This window comes from Canis lupus, chromosome 1 (assembly GCF_011100685.1).
Source record: "Canis lupus familiaris isolate Mischka breed German Shepherd chromosome 1, alternate assembly UU_Cfam_GSD_1.0, whole genome shotgun sequence".
Classification (NCBI taxonomy): domain Eukaryota; kingdom Metazoa; phylum Chordata; class Mammalia; order Carnivora; family Canidae; genus Canis; species Canis lupus.
The window spans coordinates 15,131,627-15,139,456 of NC_049222.1; the positions used below are offsets into that span (position 1 = coordinate 15,131,627).

Consider the following 7,830-nt stretch of genomic DNA (forward strand, 5'->3'; position numbering starts at 1 on the left):
GTGCATGGAGATAGGCAAAGCACCCCTCAAACAGCTCGTTAGATCCCCGCCATAGCCCAGGGGGTGCATGGGGCAGTTACTCAAAACAGAGGCATAGAGCCTTGCTCAGAGTGACATGGTTAAGACGTCGTGGGGTGAGGATCCAGACCCAGGTTTTCAGACCCCAAGGAGATTTCTCTTTTCGTCATATTTCAAGGACTCCAAGGCTGGATGACTGGGAGGTTGAAAGGTTGGCTGAGAAAGCAAACAGGGTTGATGTAAAGAGAAAGAGGAGCAGTAGGAGGAAGCTGGTAGGGTGGCTGGCCTCAGACAGAGGCCGGACTGGCCTTCACCCAGTGATGGCTGCTGCTACAGCCCGAAGGTCTGCCCCCCATCCCCATTCATATGGTGAAATCCAACCCCCTGCCCCCCAAAGGGGTGATCTGAAGAGGTGGGGCCCTGGGGTAGCAATCAGGTCCTGAGGATAGAGCCCCTAGGAAAGGGATTAGTGCCCTTTGTAAAAGAGACTCCAGAGAGCTCTCTCATCGCTTCCACCACTGGGGATACAAGAAGTTCAAGACCCGCAAGAGGGCCTCCAGCCGACCACACTGGCACCCTGAGCTCAGACTTCTAGACTCCAGAGCTGTGAGTAGTAACTTTCAGCCAAGCGCCACTCCCCGCCCCCCATTAGTGGTGTTGTGTTAAAGCAGCACTGATGGACTAGGATGGCCACTGACATCGGCTCCCTGGTGAGTGAGACACAGCTTCTCCGCTCACCAGAGTCAGCCTCTTCCTCACTTCTGAGGTCGGCCCTCTGGGGGTCCACAGGTGTTCCCATAGCTCATTCTCCAGCTCTCACACTTCCTCAGATCCTCCCTTCTGCTTGGGACCTTCTGTTTCATCCCTGGAACGCTCCCCATTCAGAAACAAAAAGGCCTTGCCTTCTGCCCTGTAATTTAGTTTGAGTAAAAGGATTTTTTTATGCATCAAGGGAAAGAAAAGGTAAACCAAAGTCATGACCGTACTTTCATTGGACTTGTCACTGTTGACAGTTGGTGACCCTTGGAATATGAAACAAGAGGGCTTTGTGGGCATTTGAAGCTGCCTCGTTGAGCATGGCCTCCTATCTCAGCATCTTTCTGCTGTTTTAAAAAAACAAGTCAATAAATAAGATAAATATCACATTCCTTATTGTTGATGTTCGCAACGCCATACAACAAAATCTAACACAAAGTACCCTACTTTGGCTTTTTATTTGTCATCACTTTAATTTAGACCATCAGCTCTCCTGGGGAGACTTTCACAAATCCAGATGCCCGGGCCCGGCCCCTACTGGTTCTGGTTTTACAGATATAAAGGAGAGACTGTCTTTCCCTCCAGAGAGTCAGCTGTGTTTATGTTTGGAGGAACCTTTGCTCCTTTGTTCTAGGACAGGCTACAGGCTTGAGTAAAGATAGAACTTTCCTTGTGCTCTTTGCCAACATCCATGTGGTCTCATTTGTTTGGAAGCACTCGCTGGATTAGTAATAAACTGCCTTCAGGCCTAGGCTCAGCCTGTTCTGTGTGAGTCCTCCCTCAACTTTCCTATTTGTCTTCAGACTTCTGTGTCCAAATTGGCCACGACATGTAGAAGGTGCCTTGGAGACACTTCTCTGCCCAGTGAACAACTTCATTTGACATGCATGGGGCTTGTGGCCACTCTTGGCTACCTGATAGGTGACAGTATGATCTGGGCTTGTGTATGAAGAAGAAACTGACCAGAGAAAGAGACTTTGGAAAAGAAATTTCTAAGGCTGTGTGAGAGGGGTAGCAGAATCTGATTAGAAGCCTCATCTGCTTTTGAGGCAGCACAAAAAAACATAGTCTGGGAGGAGCCCGAAGGGGGAAGAGTTGGAGACATCAGTTCCCATTTCTATATTTTAATTCTTCTTGCTCAGAACTTAGCTTCCAGGTAATATGTAAATATTCCTGAGTAGGCTGTATAGATCTTCTTAGACCTTTATACCTCAGTGTGAATGAGTGTATGAGATCCATTTCTGAAATGCGGAAAAAAACGTGAGAGAGAAAGAGAGAGAAAAAATTATTGCATAAGAAAAGCAGAAGGGACAGTAGTTGGGGGTCGAGGAGACAAACTTTGGCTCTTGAGCAACTCAGCCTGGATGTGGGGAGGGCACAGGGCACACAGGCAGATTCCCCGGCAGGCTGAGGGCTCTGGGACCTGGGCTGTCACGTTGTTTGGGAAATGTTTCCCATGAACGCCTTGAGCTTGAATGGATACACGCACATCTCCAATACCTTGAAGTCTTCATCTTCTTGATGTCCCTCAGAAATGTTTGTTGTTTTTTTTTTTTAAACGTGGAGAAACCTTAATAATAGACTGTTTATATGAATTATACAGGAAGTTACATTGTCCTCACTGATTCTCAATTTTTTTTTTTGTTAGGATAAAACACATACAACATAAAATTTACCATTTCAACCATTTTTAAGTATATAGGTCAGTGGCATTAAGTACATTCACATGGTTGTGTGACCATCATGACTGTCCATCTCAGTGTGTCCATCATCCCTTACTGAAACTTTCTACCCATTAAACATGAACACCCCAGTCTTTTTTAAGATTTTATTTATTTATTTATTCATGAGAGAGAGAGGGAGAGAGGGAGAGAGGCAGAGACACAGGAAGAGGGAGAAGCAGGCTCCATGCAGGGAGCCTGAGGTGGGACTGGATCCCGGGTCTCCAGGATCATGACACCCTGGGCTGAAGGCGGTGCTAAACCACTGAGCCACCCGGGGTGCCCCTCCCCAGTCCTTTATTACCACTGTTCTACTTTCTGTCTCTATGAATGACTCTAGAATTTTATAACATGGCTTCTCTAAGATACTCCTACCCTCTAACTCTGTCTCTTCTTGGATTAAATCAACTGTCTTCTCTGGTGTGTTTTTCCTGTGTTTTATCCATTTGTGTCCCCAAGAGCCCTTTGCTACAGGGTCAGCTTCTCTCTCGCGTTTCCAGCCAGAAAGCCAAATTGCTTCTGTATCTGGAGAAATCCATGGGTTTACAAAGCAAGAAGCGGAAAAAAATGGTTTCTCCCAGAAGACCTCAAGAACCCAGGAAATTCCAATGAGTGCCTGAGAGGGGGCCCTCGGTCACCGGGCCAATTGTGATCTGTTACCCCTAGATTTTCCTCCTACTCCACCTCCTCCCCAGAGAACTCCAGGTCAACAAACAACAGTAACAGATGGAACAGCCTCGGTCACGTCTATGCCCTATGCCCTCCCCATAACAAGGCTCCAAGTGCTTTGAAGGAAATCTCCTTCGGCTTCAACTCTTGTCCTCTGCCTGACATCTTCCACCTTCATCAGTGGATGTTGAAGGGTCCAGGGCCCATTGCTTATTTGTAGGAGAGTTGGATCAGGTCTCTCCGGTTAGGAGCTGAGCAGCTTGGCAGGTAGCCGGTGGGCCCGCTAATCTGATTAGTCTGGAGGCAGCGCTGGTTGTTCAGACACACAGGATGCTCATGACCCAGCTGACTTAAAACCGCAACAGATAGCAAGGCAGACCATTCCAGCTCGCTCTCTCCACTAACCCTCTAGCTCTTAGGGAGGCAGGTTCAAGGTAGCTAATAAGTAACTTGGTTGTAATTTTTATTTAGCTGCGTGAACATAACAGGCAGCTTAATTGCAGTTGCATAAGTGAACCATGTAATCACAAATTGGGCCCTTTACATCTGTCACCTGCCACTAAGAAAAATACTCTGAATGGGGATCTTTATTTTTGCTTGGGTTCATACTAAATCAAAGGAGTTTTTAAAGCAAGAGAGGAAAGGAAAGCAAGGCTCTTTTTTTTTTTTTTTTTTTTTTTTTTCAACTCAGAAACCTTAAGATCCAACCTTGCCTGAGCCAAATAGCTATTCTCCTGGTCCCTTCTGGATTCTTCTGTTAGCTTGTCAATGGGTATCTAAATCCCAGCTACTGAGTATTGATCGGCCTCCTTGTTTAATTACCCAGCAGAGTGTATTCTCAACCAATCAATTTTGCTCCTGAAATGCCAGCGTCCTGCTTCTGGGGAAGGAGGAGAAATCAATTAATCCTTGTTTGCTTTTTAATTCCTGTTCCGAACATAGTACATTCACACACAGGTTAATTTTTAAATCCACTCTCCTCTTACTTCACTGCTTTCTTTAATTTACCCTGGAAACCTCAGTGACACTAAAACCCTATGAACCTCTTCTTATTGCTTATGCAGCCTCATTGAATAGCTCAGCAAACACCTGACCTTGGTCATTTCCCAGACTTCTGCTGGTAACAATTGTCCAAAGTCCCTTAAATTTTCTGTTCCTGTCTGAAGTCCCTTAGGGCAGAGGTTTTCACAACTGCTGACACCTCTCCATCTTCACCTGGCATGGAAGGCAGAAGGCAGACGTCTGTAGGCCATCTGGGGGGCTATTCCCAGGTCCTCTTTCTCAGCACACCTAGATCCCATGGATTGTGAGCCCAGGTCCCACTGAACATTAAGAGATTCACGAAGCGAGAATATGTATGATGCCTCAGAAGCCGTCAGACCCAGAGATGAGCTGGAGGGTCAGGTCACTGCATCTTCCTTGGTAATGACCTTTCTAGGCGTGTAACCAAAATCTTACTCTTGGGTTTAATGCTGATTTTTACTTACATGTTGGCTTAAATGTTTAGAGAGTATCAGGAATGACAGTGTGACAGCAGAGGGAAAATGAGACCCCTTGGCTTCTGGCTGCCCATCCCTGGGGCTCCGACCTGGCTGGGGGTCCCAGGAGTCCCCAGGCTGAGGTTTAGACACTTGGAGCCTGGGCTCCCTGACTCATCTCAGCCGGTGGAAGAGATCTGCCAAAGGTCTGGCCTGGTTTGATTCCGGCGAGCTGTCAGCCCCATTGGAGCAAATGGGCTTCCAGCACCGTCTGCTTGGGCATAACCTAAAACTCGAAGATCAGTCAGGAAAGCTTTAAGGGGCTCTCGTGGGAATCTTTTCTAGCATCTGAGCAGTCTGCCTGTATTTGGCTAATGCGTGTTTCCTTTCGCCTGATAGAGTACAAAATGCCTTCAAACCCAAGACAGGATCCCCCAGGGACCCGCATCCTCCACGCTTTCCTAGGTTATTAACGCCATGGGATTTGGGGGCTATCGGCTCCTAAGCAGTTCTGAAACTCCATCCGGGAAGCAGGCATTCAAACTTTGGGGTTTTTGATCTTGTCTTTTTCTGCTGGAATGTTTAATATGATAGCTGAAAATAAACAGGCTATTAGTGGATACTTTTTCATAAGGTCATTCCTAAATATCAGAAAACTCCTAGGAACAATGACTTCCAGTCCTTTCTAGTATCACAAGGACAGGCTAATCAGAGACTCAAAACCAGGCTCCCAGTCTCTGTTCCTGTTTCCCAAGACCCACAGACGTGACTAATGCAAATCTGACCCACATGAACTGTTCCAGAAGGTGCTGATAGCATGCTAGAGGTGCAGAGAAGGTTGGGTTATGCATGAAAATGAAAACACACACCTAAGCTTAAGCATAGACTAATGAAACAAGGGATGGGGGCACCGGGGGAGGCAGTAGCTCCAAAGAGAAAGGTTTTTTTGCTTTCGGTTTATGGGGCTTCTGTGGGGTTTCTCACAGTAACAACTCATGTTATTTCCAGGATGTCTGAATCTTTACCCTCATAGCCTTCCAATCTGTCCAAAAAGCCAGGAGGAGAGAAGCCAGTCTCTAGAAGAATAATGGTATAACACCCAGAGGTTGAATTGGGAGCAATTAGGAACAATTTCCATATGAACAGCTTTGTGGTCTGTGAGACTATACTTGGGGCTCACTGTGAAACCCCGAAGCAAGGTATTCATTTGCGTTGGAAAAGAAACAACAGACGGATGTTCCATATACATGTTGAAGCCTAAAATTACAATAACTACAGAAGGCAAGTAACACAAGAAAGAAAATAACTGGAAAAAACAAAATGCAGGAAAATCGAGAGACGGGGGTTAGGGTGAAAGCAGAAAGCAGCTTCTATCGAGGCCAAATTCTGGAACTTCTTGCGTGTTGTTTATTTCCCTCCCCCAGAAGGCCGGCTGCTGCTGCTCTGCAGACATCAGTGGACTAGATATGAAGTGCTGGTTTGCATTTGCAGGGATTTTGAATTAGAAAATTCTTATTTGTCAAAATGTAATGCTTTCTCATGCTGCAGACTGTGAGGAAATATTTGCAAGACACACATCTCATAAAGGACTTGTATTCAGAATAAATAAAGCACATTAAAAACTCAGCAATAAGAAGATAAACAACTTGATTAAAACATGGGCAGAAAATCTAAATAGAAATCTCACCCCGGAAGATGTACAGATGCCAAATAAATACACAAAAAGACACCCAACGCTGTTAATCATCAAGGAAATGCAAATTATGGCCATAATGAGATAACACAACACATCGACTAGAAAGACTAAAATTAAAAAGATTGACAATGCCAGGTGTTGGTGAGGGTGTGGAGCGACTGGAACTCTCATGTACTGTGGGTGGGAATCTAAAAATGGAAAAGTTTGGAAGTTTCTTTTAGAGTTAAATATACACTTACCCAATGTATAAATGACTCAGGGATCCCACTTATTATTAGTTATAAAAAACCCCAAAGTAGAAACAATCCAGATGTCCCTCGGCTGGGGAATGGATAAGCGCACCGTGGTGAAGCCATACGATGGAATATCACTCAGTAATAAAAAGGAATGTGAACTACTAATGCAAGAGGCTGAATCTAAAGAGTGTTCTGCTAAGTGAAAGACACCAGACACCAAGGCCTAAGCGTTGTGTGATCCTATTTACATGATGTTCTAGAAAAGGCAAACCTGATGGTGAAAGAAAGCAGATCAATGGTGTTGCCAGGGCCTATAGGCAGGAAAAGGGATAGAATGCAAAGGGGCATGAGGGAACTTTTTGGAGGGGATAGAAACGTTCTAGATCTTGATTGTGGTGCTGGTCGGCAAATATACATATTTGTCAAAACTCATCAAGTAGCACACACTTTTAAGTCGTTTCAGTGATGAATTTTATTGTGTATGAATTTTTTTTTTAATTTTATTTATTTATTTATGAGAGACACACAGAGAGGCAGAGACACAGGCGGAGGGAGAAGCAGGCTCCCTGCAGGGAGCCCGACGTGGGACTCGATCCCAGGACCCCAGGGTCACGACCTGAGCCAAAGGCAGAGGCTCAACCACTGAGCCATCCAGGCACCCTTATTGTGTATAAATTGTACTTAATAAAGCTGATGAAAATGTTATGCCTTTCTGGGCATTGCTTCATACCTCACCTTTCGAATAGGACATCAAAGGGGAGCCATCTGTCAACCTGTGGATGTGGTGTGGGGATTCTCAAACTGGCAGAGGGTGAACAGTATCTGCTCCCAAGCACAAGAGTCATAACCTGACACTTGGCGCTTGGGAACTTTCACACTTTGGAGTTCGGTTCAAAACTGGGTCAAGGGGGAAGGGGCAGGACCAGAGGCACAGCCTCCCTGCTGAATTCTCAGTCATAAAGATAAATACGAAAGGATATAAAAAGGAAATATCCTCCAAAGGATATAAATATGAACTTGTGTCAAGGATCTTATTTTACTCATCATAGGAAGACCAGGCTGGTACACCCAGGAAGGGAGAAGATAAAGAAAAAAATAAAGAAGACTAAAGGAATATTCAATGTGCAATGGGAGCAGACTGGTTTTTCCACAAGAGAGAGGGCGTCCTTCCACCCTCATCTGTGTGTCTCTGGACAGGAACCATCCTGCATTGCTCTCAGTTACCTAACGTGCTGCACAGCTGTCAAATAGTCCCC

The 7,830-nt window shown here is 45.4% G+C and overlaps 1 long non-coding RNA gene across 1 annotated transcript; it reads left to right on the forward strand.

Annotated features, from left to right (window-relative positions):
• Positions 1 to 4,334: 4,334 nt before the first annotated feature.
• On the forward strand, positions 4,335 to 7,279 carry LOC119870711. Its single transcript, XR_005353423.1, has 2 exons — positions 4,335 to 4,586; positions 5,651 to 7,279. It is a non-coding gene; the product is annotated as an uncharacterized LOC119870711 (long non-coding RNA).
• Positions 7,280 to 7,830: the final 551 nt, after the last annotated feature.